General features: G+C 41.3%; 1 protein-coding gene across 1 annotated transcript in view; it reads left to right on the top strand.

Annotated features, from left to right (window-relative positions):
- Syt9 (synaptotagmin 9) overlaps window positions 1-23,607 on the top strand; it is a 143,589-nt gene that overhangs the window by 17,859 nt on the left and 102,123 nt on the right. The window lies entirely within an intron of this gene.

Raw genomic sequence — 23,607 nt, 5'->3', positions numbered from 1 at the left:
AAATTCATCACACTGTGTTATATGTTTCAGAGAGAGTCTACAAAGAGAATCAGAAAATCCCTGAAGTGTTTTTTTCCATATGTTTTTGGTAAAAACATCCATTGGTTCTTCTAATGGGCACTGCTGAGGCCATATGTATGTGGATTACTGGAGCCTGCTCTGGTTGGGAGTCCAGTCCCTACAGGTTCAGTTTGAGAGGATCCACTCTGAAAAGTGGTGACGACTAAAGTCACAATTTTCTTTCATTATGTTGGTTTTTAAAATATCTTTTAATATTTATAGTTATGTAGCTCAATCTTAGCTGTCTGCCCAGTACTTCAGTCTATAGGAACTGGGAAGTTAAATTGGGAACACCATTGCACATAAATGGTGATGTCTTAGGGCATAGATGGTGGAGTATCAACAGATTGGATCCAAAGAGGCCCCAGGAAGGGAGTGGCAGGCAGTGGCCTTCATAATGCCATTGAAAGCATGGGGAGTGTCAAAGAGAATTAGTGTCTGACTCTTTCACTCTTCAGAAAAGTTTCATTAGATGTATTAAATTAATAAGTGAAAATACTTATCCATAGATTTTCTATTGTCTTTATCTGTTCTTTTGACATAGCTTCATGCTAATTAAATTATTTTTCCAATAACTATATGCAAAGCAAGTCATCACATAAAACCTAATTATTATTCATAATATGATAAACAGTGGGGGCTTAGCAACCATAAACTTTTAATTAGTAGGGCAACAATTAAATGTGTAAAACTACCTAGTGAGAGCACAGAGACCCTAGTCATAAAGCTGGGGAACCAGCATTGGATGGAACCAAGCCCTCTGAATGCAGGTGCCAGCTAGGAGGCCAGTTTATGGGACCTCTAACAGTGGAGCCAGTGTTTATCCCTAGAGCACAAATGGACTTTGGGATCCCATTCTTTATGCAGCCCAGATACAGCAAGGAGGGCCTAGGCCCTCCCTCAAATGATATGACAGACTTTGACGGCCCGTGGAGGGCCTCACTATCCCTGGGGAGGAGTTGGGGGTGGGTCAGGGGGGGTTGGTGGGTACCATGGAAGGATGGGAGGGCGAGGGAATGGGGGGATGGATATGTTAATATGAGTGCCTCTAAAATTTAAAAAAAAAAGGAAAAATGTGTAAAACTTTGTTTACTAAGACTTTACAACTTAAGAAAATCAGAATTAGGAACCTACTGCAGTAATATGCCAAATAGACAAATAACTAGAGGGTAGAATTAACAGGAAGGGTAAGGCAAGAGGATTATGATGAGTTCAAAGCCAGCCTGGGCCACACAGTAAAATCCTGTCTCACCAAAAATATTCATTAGGGCATATTTTCCACATAATGCACCTCATCCCTGTTTAGTGCACAGTTTAGTTCTTTTCCATAAGTCACAGTTGTTCAACAATCACCATACATCAGTTCTAGAAAATACCCATCACTCCAGAAAGGTTCCTCATGTATATGTTCTGCTAATTCTCACCTCAGGCGGCTACTAAGCAACTTTTCATCTCTAAATTTATTTCTTCTGGATGTTATATATAAATGCTATCTAATTACACAAGAGCTTGCTGTGTCAGGATTCTTTGAGTGAACATAATTTTGAAGTCCAACCATGTTCTCTGTATCATTAGTTCTTTTTATTGCTGGTAGTATTCCATTATATAGCTGTACTGTGTTCTATTTGTTTACCACTTTTGGGCATTTTTCCATTTTGGTGGTATTATTGATAATGGTGTTTACAAAATTCAAGTGCAAGGGAGTTTTACTAATTAATTTCTTTACAAGTTTTCAAAACAATGTATGTATGTGTATATTTGAGAGAGAGAGAGAGAGAGAGAGAGAGTGTGTGTGTGTGTGTGTGTGTGTGTGTGTGTGTGTGTGTGTGTGTGTGCGCGCGCGCGCATGCACATTGGGGTATGTACCCAAATGCGCAGGCCAGAGGCCAGTATTGGACATATTCATCTATTTTCTTCACCTTGTTTTATGAGACAAGGTCTCTGACTGAATCTATAGCTTATGATTCAGCTAGACTGACTAGCCAGCAAGCCCCAAGTGTCCTCCTTGTCTTAGTTACTTTCTATTGCCATGACAAAACACCATGACCAAGGAAACCTATAGAAGAAAGAATTTAATGGGGCCTTACAGTTTCAGAGAGCTTGTCCATGACCATCAGGGCAGATAGCATGAAGCAGGCACACAGACATGGTGTTAAAGCAGCAGCGAGCAGCTTATATCTAATCTACAAGCATGAGACTAGAGAGCTAACTGGAAATGGTGTGGGATTTTTGAAACCTCAAAGCCCAGTGACATACCTCCTCCAACAAAGCCACAACTCCTACTCCCTCCCAAATAATTACAACTGGGGATCAAGCATTCAAATATGAGTCTGTGCAGGCCATTCTCATTCAAACTACTGTACCCCCTTTTCTACTTCCTTCACATTGTTAATAGATGTGTGCCATTATATAAGCTTGTCTGTTTCCATGGTATAGGGGACCCATACTTGACTCATCATGCTTTTGTGGACAGCAACTTCCTTACTGAATCTTCTTCCCGCTTCCCTAAGTACAAGTTTTTTGGCTTTTTTTGATACATTTTTTTCATTTCTCTTAGCTGTGTGCCTAGAAATAAAATTTCTGGGTTGTATTGCAAATGCACATTTAACATCTTGATAAACTGCCTAACTATTCTCCATGATGACCGTAGTATTGTACATTCCAAACAATAGTGTACAAGGATTCTCATTTCAAAAAAAGCCTTGTCAACACTTGCCATTATTCGTTGTTTTTAGTACAGTCATTTCAGTGGGTGTGAAAAGCTGTCTTATTCATGGTAGCTAAGTTTTTGGAGAAATAAATACTGTCATCTCAGGTAGTACCAAGAAAGCAGTATTATTCCTGATAACACTTTCTGAAACAAGGCTAGTATCTGAATGTGATAAGGGTGCTGCTGATAGCAACAATTATAACAATAACAATGATACATGCAAGGACTTGGCACCATGCACTGCATTAAAGCTTTTACATAATCACTGGTGCTGCAGCCTTGAGGTGCGGTCTAGTGTTAAGGATGATTGTGGACTACATGTGGAGGCTAGAAACTGAACTGGGGTCCTCTACACAGCAGCAAGTGCTCTTAACTGCTGAGCCATCCATCTCTCCAGGCCTTAACTTGCTCTTTTGGAAAAATCTTTCTGAATGTCCCACTCAGCCAACTGCTTTCACATCAGTGGTCAGTTTCAGTCATGGGGCCTTACCAAGTTATGGGAAAATGGAGAAATGAAGTCTTTTGGCTTGAGAGGTGTCATTTCAGATACAAATAATGTCCTGTTCTTTTAGAAAACTGGAGGGATACATTTTGTGGCAAGTACCTGTGTCCATCATATTTAAGGTATGTGAAGCCTTTGCATGACCTCAGAACTGCAGAACACAAAGTTGGCAGATTCTGTCAGCTATAACAATAAAAACCTTTGTGCAGAAGATACTATAAACAAAACCAAAATATACCACCAAGTAGGACATGTTAATAGCAATAAATGTTAGAGAATTCACACTTACTAGTAAGACTGTGTCTTTTGGAAAGAAAATATTGAAATTTTGATTCTTCTTTACAGTGACACTGGATAGACATCTCTTTGTCTTAGTCTTATGTGTGCTTTTTGTTGTTGTTGTTGTTGGTTTGAGTATTTTCATTTTAATTCTTTGCCTTTAAGGGCACATTCTAGGTTCTTCTGTTAAATGCTTGCCTGTATTACTAAACACAGAGATATGGGCTGTTTAATTTAGGGCAGACTCAGCAAGATTACCTAAATGTTCAATTAAGTGCCACCTCGAGAATCCTTTGCTTTGAGATAGATAAGAAGATCAGATCAGTGGCCATTCTCAGTCCAGTGATTTATCAGGAGTGAATGAAAGTGAAACCATTAGTGGACATTTTCCTACATACTAGTCACTCAACTTCAAATACTAGAAAAATGTTTGCACATTCTTGGTAATAATTATAGATTGGAATGTTTTTAACAGAGTTTGGGTCTTAGGAACATTGGGAGGGGCCACTATTTCTGGCCAGATTATTTAGACAATAATAATTCTTCACAGTTTTCTCTTAACATCTTCTGATTTAACAAGCAAGTTGGAGCCAAGTGATCCTGGCTATTTGGTATCCTTGGTAACCACTGTTATATGGCAAATTGAATCAGTTAAAATTAATTTCTTGTGAAAAATCTGTCTTCATCAAAAGGGTACTGACTTTGGTACTTACAAGCACAAGACGTACATATGGATGCATGTATGTGCAGTGTCATCGGATATGATGAATATTATAGATTAACTTTTCAGAGCCTCATAACAAAAGCCTAGTACAAAGGGAGGAGGTTGAAGGAAGTTTACAAAGGGCTCTGCCTCTAAATATTTTGCTTCTGTTTGGAGAGGGGAGACTTACATAAATGCAGGAACCTGAGGAATAGTAGCCACTGTGTGAGCTTTTGTTCAGCTGGAGGAGTAGCCTTCCTTTCCCACATATGTGAGTGCTAACAGTCATGACAAAGCTGTTTCATTGTCACAAAAGTTTGGAAAAGATTAGAGAATACATTTTCCCCAAGTGTGTATAATAATGCAACATACATTGTAGCTTCAGACCCATCTGTAATGTCAATTAAGGAATATCTTTCCTTGGCTCCTGATAGGTACCTTGCTTGAGGGCCATATCTACTATACACCCTGCATTTCCAGAAGTTAACTTTTGACAGTATTGCTAAAATGAGGGAGGCCAACCCACACAGTGGTAGCACAGGCCTTTAATGTCAGCATTTGGGAGGCAGAGGTGGGTGGATCTCTGTGAGTTTGAGGCCAGCCTGGCTTATAGAGCAAGTGCCAGGACAGGCTCCAAAGCTACACAGAGAAACCCTGTCTCAAAAAACAAAAACAAAAACAAAAACACCAAACAGACAAAAAATAAAACAAACAAAAAAAAGAGGAAGGCCAGAGTTGGGCAATATAGTGTGGGTTACTGGTCTGTGCCATATATAGCTCTGTTTCCAATCTCATCTGGATCTGTAGTAAAGGTAATGAGAGTAGCACACAAAACAGACATATCTCAGTTCCCAGCCTAGGCCCACATTCTACAGATTACCCTGGAGGAGCTGGGAAGGAAGGGGCACTCCCTTTACATGTCCTATCCCAGGATTTTGGCTACTGTTAACTTCAGGTGATTCAGCTTTCTCTCAGAGGAGCAGTCAAGAAATTTATGTGGTTGGGGGCAACAAGAGATAAGGGAAGTCACATGCAAATATAATACTGCCTTTGTTTCATGTATAAATACTTCCTAGATAAACACTTCTAATAAAGAACACATGTGTGGGCAGTAACCTGGGTTCACAGACTGCTTCACTGTGTCAAAAGAGTTACCTGACATCATGGTGTCTCAACATTCTTCTCTACAAGATGAGAATAGCCTCTAGGGGAGACTGTGAGGTGTGAAGAGAAGATTGAGTGTTTGGAAGGGGTGTGGCACTCAGAGATCAATGTTCTGTTGTTAATCCACTCACTTCCCAAAGGTAGACACAGCAATTCCCAGCACAACCTTCATTCTTTCTGTCTTTGACTGCATCATTCTTTCTTAGTGCCTTTTGGGCTCTGCCCATTATTTGTCTTTTCTTCTCCTTAACCCCTCCTGCTTCATTCTGTCCTCCAAACTTGCTCGATGTTTTTGTTGTTGCTTTTCTGTTTGTTTCTTAAGACAGATATTGCTATATACCTTAATCTGGCCCGGAACTTGTGGTGATCCTCCTGTGCGGGTGTTGGGATTACAGATGTGCACAACCACTGTCAGCATTTACTGTTTTTCTTAAGTGCAGTGTCAGAATCTTCCTTGGCACTGTCCGTGGTGCTGGAACTAACTAGGACTAGGTGCCTGTCCTGGATAGTATGGATAACAGGCACAGCTGTGGAGTCCAGTAAAGGAAAGTGTGGTGTGATAAGAGACACCTAAAACACTGAAGGAGTGGTGTCAAGAAAAGGGGGGGATCAGCTTTTAAGTGTTGGGAGGTATCAGGCAAACTATTTGAATGAACCTGAGTAAGTTGAAGGTTAACAGAGTTAGACCAAGAAATTATACTATGTCAGCTTATGTGCTGACATACAAAAGTCAGAAAGCTATGTAAGGGTCTTGTGGGCCACATTAGAATTTACATTGTACATTAATGGTAATAATAGTCTATTTTGTGCTCAAATCCATAGGGCATGGGCTAGAATATGAGAAAGGTATAAAGACAGTCTGGGGCTTATTACTTAGGCATCTGGGTTGTACACAATGCAGGGATGGGACTAGTCTGAGGAAGTCACAGAGATTGTGTTGGGTTTCAGAAATATGGGTTAGATTGGTGTAGGACTTGTAGAGGTGAGTCTAAAATGAAAGAGCTGTTTCAATTTATTACTTTGAAATCATAATAATAATAATTGCATTCATTCTTCCTGGCAGCTTTTTCCTTTAAAAACATGATTCTGGTGCTTCTACACTCCCTCAAATTTCTATGTATCCTGGCTCAGTTGTATGCTCCCAGGAGAGGTCAAAGTACAAGAATACAGTAGAGTGGGAGAGGGTGCCCAGTGTGCACATTCTGTGAAGGGATTAGAATGAGCAGGGGTATGTTTAGCCTATGGTGCCCAGGAGTGGCTTAAAGGAACTCAGAGGTTGGCATCTTTCCAAGAAACAGAAGTGCCATTCTAAGTGAATCTCAGACCTGATGGTGTCAGAGAAGTGTGTGAATGGGGTTATGGAGGGAATAATCAAGTCTTATCCTAAGTAGATTCAATTGCTAAGATTACAGAGCCTTCCACATTGCCCAATTTCAGAAATAGCCATGGTTTTGCTCTCTTGTTGGATCTATCTAAAAACCCTTGGAGTCTATTTTTATTGCTGCCCTTTTAGATAAAGTCCTCTGATATGTTTATTGCCTGCTGTGCTATGTAAAACTGCCTTTGATTCTCCCAAGCTTTATTTCTCTTATGCTTGCAGTGAAGTGCCTCATTCTGATATTTCAGGATGTGTTGTTCAGACTGTATGTGTAAGAAACAGCCATTTCCTCAAAGGAGATAAGAGGTAGTTTATTCTGGAGCCAAATATGAGTGACCATGGCCCAAGAACACAAAATCAGGTTATCCCAAATTCTATTCTCTAGCATGGAAAAAGTTTCATGAAATGTTATGGTAACAGAACAAAGAGAGTCATAGGTCAAGGCACTTTACATTGGTGGGAACATCAGATAGGTGGTTATATCAAAGTGGGGGAATCTCTGCTGTAGACCTCAGACACTATCTGACAACATTCTTAGCCTTTAGGTTGGTGAAAGCTATGTATCTGTTCCTGCAGTCTAAGAATCTACCCAGTACTCACAAAAATGTTAGGTCACATATATGCAGGTAGGTAGTACATGGCTATTAAGAAGTTGAATGTGGTACAGGATAATTAGACTCTGGGCTTACAACATTCAAACATGTCTACATCACTAACATTCTAGTCAGTCAATCAGGCTTTGTAGTCATAGTGTCTTTCTAGGAATTTCCATTCACAAAACCATGTTTGTTACTCACGCTTGCTATGATTGCTTAGTTTTTGCTCAGATCTGTGTTAGTGCGTCTTTTTTATATGCATGCAACTGAACATGACCTTGAATTTCTGGGGCCCATGCTTTCTAAATGGAGGATGGGATGAGTTTTCTCTTGCAGGATGCAGCACCCACATGGAAAGCCACCTGCTAAAGAAACTTAACAATAGGTTCCCAGCCCCTTTTCCATGGAAAGCTCATATATGCTACAATTTCTGTTACACAAGACTCCACATATATATTCAGGAATAGTTTCCTAAAAACTCTTACAAATCTATCTGAGGAAGAATGATATGTGTCCTAGCTTTGCCATTCTGGCTTGCTCTTGTCAGGGTCATTTGTTGGAATTGGTTTCCAGTAGCCAGTGCTGTGCATGATAAGCAGGCACAGTGAGCTAGTTAAATGCACTTTGTTGGAAAGTGTGGCTTCAGTTCATCTTCCCTGACTGGTAGTCCCTAGTCTTCATGTGGACATTCTCCCTGTTTTCATACAGATAATGAGACACCATCCCTTGGCTGAGGTTAACCCCCAAATCACACACACTTCACACCACTGTACTCCAATTCCTACACCCACCCCTCCTGAGGCTGCATCAGCTACAGTTTCCAGTGACCTGCCCAATTGCTAACCCCAGGAGGCACATTTCAGTCATCAGAATGCTGCTGCTTTTAAAGTGATGAGTGCTGCCTTCTAACCTCAAAAACTATTCTTTTCTTCTCTCATTGGTGTCTTGTCTTCCACTTGCATCATAAATATTGGCATTTTGCCCCTGTAGGCTTGACCCACTGTCTCCTCACTTAGGCACGTCTCCCAAGTTGTCCTCTCCCATCCCAAAACTTGGAAGACTCTCATGTAATGTTAATTTCCAATCTATATTCTAGCCTGGATTCTGCTGAGCTTCAGATCTGCACTCGGACAGAGTTACATGTGACTCGGCATGATCTCATCCTCACAGGTCCCATGTGCCTCACATCTCTTTAATTACACTCATTGCTTAATAAGTAACTTCCTAGAAAGGTCTTATGGGCCTTTGCTTTCCTAGGCTTTCTTTTCTTCAAAGAACATGTATCATCATTTACAGAATACTCTTTGCTTGTTTAGTGTGTGACTTCCCCCACTAGAATATAAACTGCATTTATCCTCTTCAGTGTGCTCACAAAACTTGGACCAACTTGTGGTACTTGAATAGTAAATAAATGGATAAGGCATTCCCTCAATTCTATGTTTTTCTCATCTCAGTGGGTAACACTACTCTCATCCCCAGTCACTCAAATCATAAAGAGGAGGGAGTCATTTCAGAGACCTCATTGCCATTACCACTACAGCATCCATATTTAACATCACCTATGTCCACTAGCTTTACCTTGTAATTTTTCCTTATGTCTGCCTCATATCTCCCATTGTTATGATTTATCCAATTTCACAACATCAGATCATTCCCTGAGCTGAGGAAGCTCCTATCCGATTCCTGCCTCTGTCCTTTACTGCCAAAATCTACGTTCATGGAGCAAGAGTAGACTTTCTGAAAACTAGATATGACTCAGTACTTTCCTTTAGAAAACTCTTCAGTGGCTCCAGTCAGCAGCTGAATGGACCAAGACCAAGGTGTTCTGTGTGATACATGCTAGGCTAACTGGGTTGCATTATGTGACACCCCTCATTTTATGCTAAATTGTCTGCTGTTTCTTAACTCTTATACTGTCCCTAAGCCCAGACTGATTTTCCTGGCCCTCCTTTTCTTTGCTCATTAATTTTTCATGATCACTCCTTAACCTTCTGCTTCAGAGTCCGCTCCCCCCAATTGTCTGTTCACCCATTCTTTCCCTATCCTTGTATCAGCTCTTCTATGTGTCCATGTGTCTGCTTCCTTCTGTAGCCTGGGAATTTGCTGAAGAAATGTGATACATATTTTCATCTTCTTATTCCCCCCATTTACTCAGTGCTCAAAGCATAATAGGTGCTTGATAAACGTTAGACTAGATGTAAGAAGAGTGGATGGTCTCAGTAGATATTTGGTTTTGGTTGAGTTCTGGTCATTGTCATCAGGTTGTAACATGCAGTTACATTTTCCAAACCTGAAAGGTATGAGAGTCTTGTAAAATGAAAATTTGTTACATGTTGTGGGATAAATGATATTGTATTTATATTTCTTAGGAAGTGTCCCTGTCTTACCTTCCTCATCAGAAGACATTGATAACTAGAAAATAATGAATGAGAAGAGGACAAGGAGAGACCATTGAAAGATTGCTTCTATCACTATAAATCTGAAGGATTTTCTCAAAAGGCATTTTTAGTACTAAAGTAACTTTGCTGCTGTAGTCGTATGCACTGTGTTAGGCTCAGGGCAGTATGATTTAGTAGAAAGTTCCTTAAGAATCCTGTATGTTTAGTTGAAACTTGATGCCTCTTCCCAAAGCTACATGCTAGATTTGAGTTTTCAATGTTGAAACACATGTTTTTGTTGTAGAACTCTATTACCAACTTGCTGGAAATCATGCTCAGAATGTTTTCAGTTGAACAGTTCTGTCACAGTGGTGTGTAAAGGCACTAAGAAAGGCACTGTGCCAAGGATGCTGTAGACATGTTAAAAGCCAGGAATGTGACGCATTACTTAGATGGCAAAGAAGAGCAGACTCTAAGCTGAAGTCAGTGCTGAGTTTTTGCATCTGCACAGTGGTTTTAAAACTCCTGGTTCACTAAGTCCTGGGTTTCTGTAAGACTGTCTTGGGGGATACCTGAGTGCTAAGGAGCTGAAGCTGAGCTTTCCCCTACAGCCCCCACAGCAACACCAGAATGTGTTTCATAGAAGGTGGATTCCTTTTTTCCCCTTTCAGAGACAGGGTTTGTGAGCCCCTCTGCACCCCAGAAAAGATATGTAACTGACAATGACCTCCCTCTCCTGAGTGCTGGGATCACAAGCATGTGTCACCATGTCTGGTTTATGAAGTTTTGGGGATCAAACCGAGGCTTTGTGCATTGCAGTAGTTAAGCACTGTATCAAATGAACTATTTACTTCCAACCCCTTGAACATGACTTTGTCATATTTCACTCTTGGTTTTCTTGATTTGGCTGCATGGATATAGCTCAGTTCATATTCTATAATATAGATGACTTAACAAAGGTATAGTTTTTACATTTTTGACATAGTTTTCAAGTGAATAAAAGGTACATTTTATGCAGTTAGAGTCCAAATAGCTAAAGAAAAGTGAAAATAATTTTTGAAACTTTCATACTCTTTCATTCTTCCTCTTTTAAGTAGATTTGAAGAGACCCCATTATCTTTCCATTCTTACCAGTGAGTACAAATTAAAATGCTTTAAGGCATACAAATCAAAGGGCCTGACAAATATACATCCAGGAACTTCTAGAAAGCATATGGTGTGGAGATATTTTCAGGAATTCCAATAGCTAGAATTAATGGAGTCTTGGAAACATCCAAAGGATAATCAGAAATGTTATTTTACTTTCTGTTCAAACTGAAAAAGAAGGTATCTCCTTGCCCAGGAGTGAGAATAATGGTGACAGATGCTAGAAGACATCCAATAGAGGTGGCTCCGCCAGCAGATAGAGTTGGGCACAGAGCCCAGTCCTTTCAGTGGAGGAACATGGAATCTAGAAATGGAAGATTGTCAGCTCAGTGTCCATCCCTGGCAGTTGTAAGCCAACTTAGCAGATGGTTCATGAGCATTTGGAAAGGGTGTTCCAGATTTGAACCAAGTCATAGGGAACCTCCCGGGCTTCTTTTCTGCTCCTGTCCCTCTGGACCAGGGAGACTTTTCATAAGACTGTTTATGATAGCCAACGTATGTCTTTTTTTTAAAACTGAGAACAAAGAAACTTTGTTAGGGAATGGGTGGGTGAGGAGAGTCTCATGCCAGCTAAAGAAAAAAGCCAGAGAGACAGGAAGATAGCTCCTATGGTTAGATTGATGGAACCAGAGTGGGCTTCAGATAGCAGTGAGGAGCTTTGGTAACTACCATGCTTATGTTGAGTGTGCCATAACCCTGCCTTTCTCACTGTGAATTTCAAGCTATCCCCTGCCTTCAAGACACTTGGGGGCATTTATTTGAAATGGAGATCCCTGAGCCTCACTAAGCATTAGCTTAGGAATTCACTCTTAACAAGCTTTTGAGGCAATCATCAAGCACACATAAGATTTTGTAGCTTTTTCTTCAAGGATGAAATTATTTGCCATGAAGAAAGTCATCCAGATAAACAAGTGTGGGGATTCGCTAGTCATCTCATGAGTAGATTCAGGTTTGGGTTTTGTTTGTTTGTTTGTTTTGTTTTTTTGGCATATGATTATGAAGAGATTTCTGATGCTCCTCTACATCTAACTGCCCATGGTCATACCCAGCCTTGCTGCTATCTGGTGACAGCCACCAGTGCTACAAAAGAAAGGCTACTGAGGCAAGTCTTTTGAGTTACAAAACTAGGATTTTTCATTAAAGACTTAAATATTTAGAGAACAGCAGGGATGTGAGAAGAAACATAGGTGCATATGATTCTGCAGGAAAGTCAGACTCTCCACCTCATGGATTGGGAAGGGTGACATACCTAAGTACCTAAGTAGCAACTAGCTGTCTAGAGTAAAACACATGTGTGTAAGCACACCCATAAGTTCATAATAAATGTTGCCCATACAAAGAATATGCAAAGCAGCTTATAATAAAACACACATTCCATTTTATCAATTATATTACAATTGATTCACAGAGAATGCTTTATTTTTATCAAATTGATGTTTCCGTAGCAATATTTGACCACAACTGACAAAGATATGTGTAGGTCTGCCATATATATTGATTGATAGCTTCATTTATGTTAAGACCAAAGTGAAGCACCACTATCCCATATCAAAACCACACTTGTTGGCCATTAATGTAAGAAATTTGTTTGTTGAAACTGATAATTGTTTTTCAATCCTAGAAGAAAACATCCTCAATAGAGAAGTTCCCTCTGTCATGTCTGGGAAATTATGATTTAAACAATGTGTCAGTCTATGTTTTGTATCAGTAGATATTTTAACATGGAAAGGTACAACGCTTGTGGCGCACCATCCAGCTGGCTTTTGATGCCTTTACACTCTCCCTACGCTCTTCTGAATACAGAAATAGTATGATATTTTTGGTTTTTACTTTTCTACTTCTATACCTGTTCTGTAAAAGGACATATAAATTACAATTAAAATTTGATGGCGTTGTGGGTGCTGTGGCCACAAATTCAGCCTTTTGGAGCTCTTTGAGAAGTATGTATATAGAACTAAAGTTAATTTTCAGGAGTTAAAATTTTGAAGCTCTCTGCCATATACAAAAATATAGGATGAAAATTCTTGTTTAATACAATGTTGTGAAATGTTGTATCTTTTTGGTGGTGGCGGGGAGTTTGGATAGTCACAGAATAAGTGGTATACCACTAGTGGACTTAAGTCTCATCGTGATTTCTTGCTGTTCTGCTTGCACGCAAACTGTTAAATAACTTTATTATGTTCCCTGAGAACATTTCCTGGAGTATGTTTGAATGTTCCACTGTAGGTATCTGGCCTCTATCAATATTTTCTGAACTGATCCCTGTAATTATGGCATTGGGGCCTATTTACACAAAACGTTGCTTGCTGAATGACTGTAAGCACAAAATTGCTTCAAGTTGCTAATTGTTCTTTCCTGCTGTGACATTGGCTATGACCCAGCAACTTGGCTCTGGTTCAACCATGTAAGCTCTCCTGTTGCAGGCCCTTGAATATTATTACCTCAAGTAAAAATTACTCTGAGGTCTACTGGTTCTTAATTGCAGTAAAGAAGATTCTATTTGAATATTTTAATAAACATTTGCACTATAAAGTGAGAAAAGCAACTTTTTAATATCTTAGAAAGCAAAATGAACCTGTGGCTAGAGAAGATGAGGAAGCCATTTGTGAGCATTTTTTATTCCATTTTGCATCTTTCCACACAAGCCACACTGGCTGCAAGTGGAAGATGTGGGTTTGGTGGAGCTGATTCCATGTTTCTGGATAGGGGGGAAATTGAGACCACAGCAAAGGACTTCCACTAAACATCTTGTGGCAAGGTAGGAAAGAAGTGTGCGGTCACAAAAGCACACAGATACACAGATGGCAGACTGTGTATGAGAGGCATTGGTGTGCCTCTTGGTAAGCCATACTTAATTACTGTTCCTCAGTGGAGCACACCTCCCAGGATACTGTGCACTTCTTGGATTCAGGGACCCTTCCCAGGCCATCTGGTGCTCCACCCAGTGGTAGCCTGTGACAGTGCTGGGCAGAAACTTCCAAGAATACTCTCCACAGGTGTTTATACTTTCTGGCCACAGTTTCCCAAGATGGAGGCCTTCTGGGCACTTTGTAGTCCTTATTGGTCAGAATTTGCAATGGTTCAGCTCCCCGTTTTAAAGCATTTTGTCCGTATATTAATTTAACCTCTGTAAATTTATTTATACATTTAATTGTAATCCAAGCAATATATAAGTACAGCATTTGTTAAAAATGGAGTGGGACAAGCTTCAGTTCACTCCTGTAAGTCAACTTACAAAACACCCATAACTATTTACCCTTGCCTAATTTTGGCTTTCTACTAATTCACTCCTTACTGCAAATAATCCTTCAAATCTTGTTCACTGACACTAGACTATGTACATATACACACGATGGAGAATTTTCCCATTTCAAGTGTGTGTGTGTGTGAGAGAGAGAGGGGGGAGGGGAGAGAGAGGAGAGAGAAAGAGAGAGAGAGAGAGAGAGAGAGAGAGAGAGAGAGAGAGAGAGAGTATACATGTAAAAGTGGAGGGAGGACACCACAAAACAACCTCCAGTACTATCTTCAAGAACACCATTAATTGCAAACTGACCTAATGTATCTGTTACAATATTGTGATTTTCTATAAAGCTACTCATTACCAAGCTACAAAGTGTATTGAGACCTCAGAAATGGAAAGAGTTTATGTCATTACTCTTGAACCAGTGGAAGAATTTAGTCACTTGTAACTAAAATCTTCAGTTATATGCTCTCTAGAATTGAGCATATTAATACTGCATCCATTTTGTCTTTGGCTATTGGTTTCTGTTATGCCATCTTGTGTTTCTTACACTGTCATGATATGTTCTATCCTGGTACTTTGCAGAAAAACAAGTGTATGTCTTTCCTTACTTCAAATGGAGCTCACTCCGAATAGATACATGTACAAAAAACTCCCATTCTTACACTCAGGAAACACTGTGGAGGAGGGGGAGGAAAGATCATAACAGCCAGAGGATCAGGGAGTTTGCTGTGAGATTGTCTCCTAGAAATATGAGAAGATACACCCTTAAAGTCACACCAGTGTGACTACCCAAATGTGAGCTGAATAATGGTGAAACCAAAGGACATGCTAAATTGCCCAGGGAAACACCCATGAGGCCTCCATCCTACCTAGAGAACTATATAGGCAATTGAGGAAAGTTGGGAGGACAAGTGGTCTTCCCCAGGGAAGAGTACATCAGGTGATGGTCAAGTGCCAAATGGTCAGCTGAAAACATACATACAAGTAACGTTATATGGAGTGAGCAGGTTATATTTAGGAGTTTATATGCATGGAATAATAGTTTAAAAGGAGGCCATGATTTGAAGAAGAGTGGAGACAGGTATATGGGAGGGCTTAGAGGAAGGAAAGCAAAGGGAAAATATGTTATAATTGTATACTTTCAAGAATAAATTTATTTCATGTAAATAATAAGTAAAATTATGTAAACTTAAACATTGAGGGACACCATGGATTCATGGCAAGAGATAGAAGGAGATGGCCTTTACAGTTAATTTTTCAGTGTTGGCCAAGGACCTTATGATATGTACTTCGAGTCACAACAGTAGAAAATAAGTAGGCATTTGTCAAGGGTCTAGGAAACCCTGGGAGGCCTGAGATCTCAGAAATTAGGTGAGGAGATGGTATTGCCTTAGGTAATACTCTGGCAGTGGACCTAAGAGGGAATTTGTATATAGATATTACTGGTATTTAGTAAAAGTCGTATGTTTTTGTCAAATATATCTGTCCATCAACTGTCCACTGCTAGGTGGTTCTTACATATTATAATAATGTCTCATCTTTTTCAACTTTTTCAATACCTCTTGTTTATTTATCATTAATTACTATGTAATCCAAATGTCTTCCAGCATATGACCCATTTGAGGACCTAGGACATAAATTGACCTTCTGGATCAGTAATTAATCTCTACCTCACCAGATTAGGAAGGACCTCTGGCCTGTCATCCATTGTGCTTTCCTGAGTCCACAATCAGGCATTTGGGGAAGAATAATATACTACATAAATGAAATATTTCCTTGGCTTTGTTGTATTTTGACTAGGCCTATAGCTTTCCTAAAACTTTCTCATTATGTTGTCATTGATTTTCTTTTCACTGATGTTTCTTCTGCTTTCTTTGTGTTAGTTTCTTGCTCAAGCCTGTTCTTCCTATAGTCTACCTTCTATAGCCTACTACCAGCAATATGGCCTTGGTTTCTTCCAGTCCTTTAGCTATAAGAACCTTACTCTCTTGTGATGCTGTAGGGAGACCTCCTGTCTACAGTGCTCACATTTCTGGTATGTAGAAAGCACTTCAAACTTATGCCAGTTTTTGGATAGTGTCTCGTGTCCTCAACTGCTTGGGCTTCTCATGATACAGGACACAAGAGTGTGAGCTTTGTGTAACCCCTCAGGAGAGACCATTTACATTAAGGGTCAGGATTTGGAGACTATTAAACATCACATGTTTATATTTCATATACCCATGTCCTGAGTATCATTTGGGTTGTGACCCGAGAGTCTCTTCTTTACTGGGTATTTGTGTAGCATCCTGTATTCTCACTTGTGCCTCCTGCCTACACACCTTACTGTCCTGCCTACACCTCCTACCTTAGTAACCTGCCACCTTGCCTGTGCTCTATGACTCCAGTTCTTTTCTGTACCTCTTTTCAAAGTTAAGCTCTTGTCATGTGATCAGCTTTCAAATAACACAAAATACTTGGTTCATCATAGAGACATAAAATAGGCAGTACTTACAGGAGCTTAGTTATGGGTGTGGAAAATGTGGATTGAGATCCAGTGTGGGATGACAAAAGAGTTCTGGAAATAGGAGCAGTGAGTGTTTGTCATGCCAGTGAATTGTATGTTTTAATAATTGTATGGTTTAATAACATTCTATGTTATGTGTATTTTACTATGAATTTTTAAAATGTAGAAAACACTACCAGACATAAAAGGAGATAAGAATTGTGGAAATGTCTTGGGTGAAACTGTCATTCCCTGCTTACAGTAAAGTTCTGTCCACTGCCTGTTATGTGGAGTGCCTACAACTCATGAAGGACAAGCCTCAGGAGAGCACTGTAAGAACAGCTGGTATCCTTGTACCTTCCTATACATCTTAACCATGTTTTCTTTTCCTGGTTGGTGCTCCTTAGAAAAACTGATGTATTTCTTCATCTTATCTTGGCCATTCAATTAATAGTACTGCTAGTAGAAATGGTTGATTGAAAAGATACTGCCTGTATTTTAGTAGCATTAAATATGGTTATAAGGAAATTGATTTTAAATCATATAACTTGTGGAGGAACTGTGATAATTAAATACATACTAGTAGTCCAAGACTGACTTTGGCACAGGCCCATCAATAACTTAGGAGTTCGTTTAAATGTAAGGTATGGAGGGCCACACTGGTAAGGGCTATAGGTTAGACTGTGTCCGGCTGTTAACCATTTACTAGGGTTACAACCAGATGGGGAAAGTGGAGGAGTGTGAAGGGAATCTCCTATATTTAGACTCTGGGAAATCTTTGAGGGCAAGTTCTTCCAAGGTTAGTCTTGACCATGGAAACGAGGCTGTTTGAAGACATCTGCTGTTGTTAAGAGCCTCTTTTGAATATGTCATTTCTGTAGCATCTTCTGCAGAGGTCACGGTATCTCTGATAACCTAATGTCTTCCTGAGAGGCACTTCAGTATAGTGTGCCATGAAGTTAGTTTATGAATTTATGTCTGTCTCTATGGCCCATGTTTCTTACATTATGTGCTATATGAAGTATTAAATACTCAGAAAAGACTAAAATATTGTCTCGTTTTCAATCTTGAGGATGAGTAACTTTTTTGTTTTAGATAGAGCCTAATATAGCTCAGGCTTGTCATGAACTTGCTACAAAGTCTAGGCTGTTCTCAGACTCTGGAACTTACCCTCTCTGCCTTGTGACTTTGGGGTTGTAGGCCCATATCACCATGCCCAACCAGAACAAGTAATCTTTTTTTAAAAATTTAAATTAGAAAGAATCTTATTTTATATATCAACCCCAGTTGCTTCTCCCTCCCATCCTCCCATCCCACTCCCCATCCACTCCCCAGGGAGGGTGAGGCTTCCATGGGGGATCATCAAAGTCTGTCACATCATTTGGGGTAGGGCCTAGGCCCTCCCTCATGTATTTAGGCTGAGAGAGTATCCCTCCATGGGGGAATGGGCTACCAAAGTCCATTTGTGCACTAGGAATAAATACTGGTCCCACTGCAAGAGGTCTCATAGGGCCTCCTAACTGTCACCCAAGCTCAGGGGCCCTGGTTTGGTCCTATGCTGGTTCCCCAGCTGTCTGGCTGGGGTCTGTGAGCTCCCACTTGCTCAGGTAATCTGTTTCTGTGGGTTTCCCCAGAATGGTCTTGACCCCTTTGTTCATCAATCCTTCCTGTCTACAACTGGATTCCTGGACAGAACAAGTAATCTTAATGATGCTTCTCTATAAATACTCAAACTTGTACAGAGTTCCTAGAAGCCTCTCTTCCTTGAACATATTTTTAGTGGAGTAAGAATAGATATAAACTAGAAATGATATATAGCTTATGATTTTATCACTTATCAAACAAGAGTGTGCCTTGTGAAGTGATGCAAGCTGGGTCGTAGAGATATGTTAGAAATGGAAATTTTCACTCTGAGAAGATGAGATCTGGAAGGCTCTTCCATCTCAATATGTTTTTGTTTTATATATTAGGAATCTCGAGATAAGCTCCTTTGATGTTATCCAGGTAGCTTGAGCTAGGAGTAGAAAATAACCAGTTCTACAGTCTGGGTCCTGGTGGAAGCTGGCAGCATGATCAAACTGAGTAATTTGTGGGAAGTTTAACACATGATCTTCTGCAGTATTAAGGTCAGGATTCAATGGAACCATTGAGGGACAATGCATACTCTAGCGCTAGTCACGGAAGGGAGCTTTCACCACCTGTGGATAGAGAAGGACCTAGAAGAAGAGCTGTGGCTTGAGCAGCAGAACAGAGGTGACATGATGGCAACAAGAAGGCAGCTGAGGGATAAATGCCTTAGCTGGCATCTCCTCCTACCATCCAGTATCCCACTGGGGACATCCAATTGCCTAAAATCAACTATAGCAAAAGACATGGGAAGCCTGAGATGTAATTCATGAGGGTCAGGCTAGAGTGGCTGAAAGCAATGAAGAGAATAGAGGTCATTGTATGCTCTTTGTGATGGTGGAATTTCCAGTGTCTCCCATTGGAAGAGGTGAGGACAAGGGTTTCATAAGCAGGTGTTAAATGAGGGTCTTTGAAAATCAAGAATGTCATGTATAAGTGAGGAGTTGGTGATGATTATAGGACTGCTTTTACAACCCTATTTTAAAAGAACACAATATTTTAAAACCAGAACTGTGTTATGGCTACAGCCTAAATAGCCTTCAGATACTTACCCATAAAATCCATTGGTTCATTGTCCCCAAAGTATCCTGGGACTCACCAGGAACTGTGTTCTCGAAAGAAATAGTAGGAAACTCTGAAGGAACAGCTTGTGCTTAAATCAAGTCCACATAAGGCAAGGCTGCACTCAATCTCTAGGTTGTTTCCTCATACCTCCCCTATGCATAGCATGGCACTCCATTCATACTAATACAAGTAGGTGAGTTCTCCAGCCACACCAGCATAGGCCCAGCCAGCAGAAAGCAAGTACCATTGTCTGCTTTCAACCAGGCCAGATGCCTCAAGGGCAAGTATCTGTTTCAAAGGTGTTACCCATGTCTGAAGAAGGACATAAAGGGAAAGTCTGCTTAATTCTGGGATCTAAAGCCCAAACCAACTTCCCAGTGGCACATCAAGCCCTGTGCAGATGGACAGATGCCCAGTAGAGGCAGGAGGCATGACTGAGTCTAATAAAGCAGTCCACTTGCTGAGTGGGGAAGGGCTGGGAGAAGTGATCAGGTTCATCTAGGGAAACATCACTCATCCTCGTGCAGATCCAAATGGGAGGAAGCATTCCCACAGCACACGTTGGTTTATGAGATGCTTCTAAATACTACTTCAGAATGGGGCTTGTCAGCAACCTTTTGATCTTGTTTCCCAGTGTGGATGAGAAATGTGAACAAAAATTGGATCAAAGTGAGAACAGATCTGGCCTAGCAAAGGATTCTGACTGAAAAGCTTGGGAAAGGGTCCTTTGGGAGGTGTGAATTATTGGGCCAATGAAGGCCCCAGCTTCAAAGAAATGTCAGGAAACAGAATGAAAGCGCCTTGGTAAGCTGATGTGCAGACACAGGTGCTCAGCCAGGGGAAGAGGAATGTCTCCCCATGGCAGATGTGAGGAATGAACTGTAAGACACTGTGGTTTCTGAGTAACAGCTGCATATCCTGTTTTAGCTCCCACCTCACTGAAACCCCACTGATCACTGGTGGGCGGGGTGGGGCTGTACCTTCCTGTAAACACACCAAGGACGATTAGTGACCCCTTCAGCCTGTCCTTTGTCACCACCTGCTCTTAAGTTGTGTTTCAAGATGTTCCCTCTCAGGCATCAAGCAGATGTCTTCCTCTGTCTCAGGTCATCTGCCTATCAATCTTCTATGATTTTTCAGCAATTCTAGCACATCTGAATGTTTCTGTTTATTCCACACGGGTCAGAATCCCAATATAAACAAAACATGGGGGATGGGCATGGTGGTGAAAATCTGTAATCCTAGCAGATAGGAGGATGGACTGTAAATTCAAAAACAGCCTGGATACCACCCCTCCCCTGCAGAGCCCATAAATACCTAAGGCAGATGGGAGAACTGTCCCCGCCCCGCCCCCACCCTCCAGTTGCAACTCTCAGGAGAGCAGGCCCTGCACTTCACCTAGGCAGCACAATAGAGGCAACCCTGTTGGTGGAGAACTGGAGAGAAAGATGTCCATATAACTCATCTGTCATGTGGCAGCATGGGTTGGGAGAGATGCCCCTCCCCACCACATCAACACTTGAGGCAGGTAGGAGAACGGTCCCTGTCCCTTATGAGCTGCAGCACTTAGAAGAGTGGCCCTTTCACCTTGCCTGGGCAACATAGTAGTGGTGACTCTGAATGTGTAGGTGTGGGAGAATGGCCCTGAGGACATGAAAGCCTGAGAACTGACCCTGTTCCCTCATTATTGCTGCAAATGGTGAACTAGCCAGGGTAATCCTCGAGAGCCCACCCTGTTGGCATAGTGTAAGAACCCCAGAAAGCTCAGGCCTCCAGGGTCTCAGCCCAGGACCTCGGTCACCCCAATCACCAGGCGGATTCGAAAGCTTGATGCAAACTGCATGAGGCTTTATTAAAGTTGTTTAACGAGCTAACCCCATGTTAGCTTGGGTCTTATATCCACCCGCCATGGCAAATGGCTAGAAAAGACAGCTGGAACCGGCTGCATAGAGATCTTACAGGTCAGCGTAAGGGGAGTGTCTAGGGGTACACACAGGCTCAGGATTGGTGTGGCTCCAGGCTTGGAGGACTTGCCCTGTGTTGATTGGTCAGCTGGTTGTTTTGGCACATGGTCCCTCCCAGGGTGGTTGCTATGCTTTGCGCATCATTGCTGTGCACTTGTCCGTAAAGCACTCCCAGAGCCGTAAAGCATAGCACCACTAGCTAACTTCTGATTGGTTCCTTGCCACGAGGCAGGCATCTGACCTCTTACTGACCAAGGCAAGGTCATGGCAAGCACGTGTTACTGTCATGGCTGCCGAAATGGGGAGCTGGTCCCTTCAATAGACAGGGAAGAGCTGCCAGGCTGACCAACCCTGAAAGTACCCAGACCCAGAACCAGTGTTATGTGTTGGCCCACCCCAACATCCATCCCATCTGTGATCTGCTGGAGCAGTGGGGGTGGAGGTGGGGGGGTGAGGTTGTCAGTCTGCAGATGCAGGACTGCAATATGTAAAAATATATGAATAATGAGTTTTACTTTTTGACTCACTGTGTCACACTGCAGCTTCCATGATGAGATTTCCTTTCCTTTTTCTTTTCTTTCTTTTTTCCCTCTTTTTCTTTTAAATTTTATTTCATTTTATTTTGGAGTAGGGAGGGAGATGGGTGGGATCCAGAGGCATTTTGTGAAAGATACAAGGAGTAATAATAATAAGGATAAAATTCTGGACTACATAATTCCAGCCAGCCAGAGCTACATATCTATACCCTATCTGAAAAACTCAAAAGGAAAGACAAAAGAGAAATTGTAGATTCTACAAGCATTTTCTTCCAACTAAGTAAGTGATAAGATATTATAAGTAGATTTTCCCTACAATCAAATAATTTCTAGAGAGCAAGTACAAAGAGAATGGGAGCACAATAGCCAAACATACCATGTGACTGAGCCTTCCTGATATGCAGACAGTGAAGGCTTAGGTACAGCAGGCTTTAGAAGTGAGGCATTATAAACACAGCTGCTGCAGCCCAGCCATGAGTGCCTGCACCTGCAGCCCCTGTGTAGCCTCATTTGGCTGAGGCAGAGGTGGCAAAGTTAGTGTGAAGAAGAGCTGGTCACACCCATGAAACAACACTTGGCAAATTAAGGTGCAAAAGAACATGTCTCCCATGCTAATTTTAGGACAGCTGCTTAGTTACACAGGCAGAATCATTTGAGCAGCCTCCTAAGAAAGGAATCTGTGGACACGGTCTGGTTACAGATAGACCATGCTCTGCATTAGTAACAGAAAAACATTCAGTTGATGCCATTTGTTGTGCTCCATGTTCTAATTCATTTTACTCACAGACTTCTTAGAGTTAAGGCAGCTGTGTGTTCTGTTTCCCTGGCTCAGCACCTTAATAATGGGCCCCTGTAGGCCTGAGTTAATGCTCCTTAATCCTTGCAATTTTTACCATGAGGTAGTGCTAAGAGAATCTCATGCCTACTGCAGGAATAAAAGGCAGGAATGGCCATAAATTGTAGCCTCCTGTTGGATGGGGGTTATAACCAGAACTATTATGATGACTTTAACCCCCAGATAGAGGCAGTCCTGTGAGCTCAAGGTCAGTGTCAGGCTTCACATGAGCAACAAAATGTGTACGTGTGTCTTCTAGGTCCTTTAGGACAGATACAGAAGACTATAGTGAGGTAAAGACTTAACCCTGGTCACAATGCATAAATGGTGCAAGGTCAGGTCTAGGTCCCTTAGAATATGAAAGTTCTTTCCTAATTACTCACTGTGTACATTTGAGCAGATAGTGACCTACAAATGATGGTTTGAATGAGATTGGCCCCTAAAAGCTTATGTATTTGAATATTTGGTTCCCAGTTACTCGACTATTTAGGAAGGATTATGAGGTATGGCTTTCTTGGAAAAGGTGTGGCACTGGGGTGGCCTTTGAGGTTTCAAAAGTCCACTCCAGGCTCAGACTCAAGCTCACTGCCTTGTAGTTCTGATACAAGCTGTCAGCTACTCCTCCAGCTGTTAGGAATAAAGAATAATGTGTTGGGACCACAGGTGGCAGATCTCTGGTCCAGGACCATGATCCTCCTAGGGTGGGTGATAGACATCAGGTGGATGGGGAACCAGAGACCTGTTGATGTGACTTATATTGAAAGTTTTATTGAGGGGGAGGTAAGAAAGGAGGTAAAGAGACACAGAGACAGAGAAAGGACAGAAGAGAAGAGGGAAAATGCCCCAGGGGAATAGCAGGAAAGAGAGAGAGCATAAGTGGGCAGGGATCTTTTAAAGGGGTCCTTTGCACCTGCATGCAGACTACTTAGCCATGGA

The sequence above is a fragment of the Cricetulus griseus genome, chromosome 3 (genome assembly GCF_003668045.3).
Source record: "Cricetulus griseus strain 17A/GY chromosome 3, alternate assembly CriGri-PICRH-1.0, whole genome shotgun sequence".
Classification (NCBI taxonomy): Eukaryota; Metazoa; Chordata; class Mammalia; order Rodentia; family Cricetidae; genus Cricetulus; species Cricetulus griseus.
This window is presented reverse-complemented; position numbering and strand designations above follow the sequence as displayed.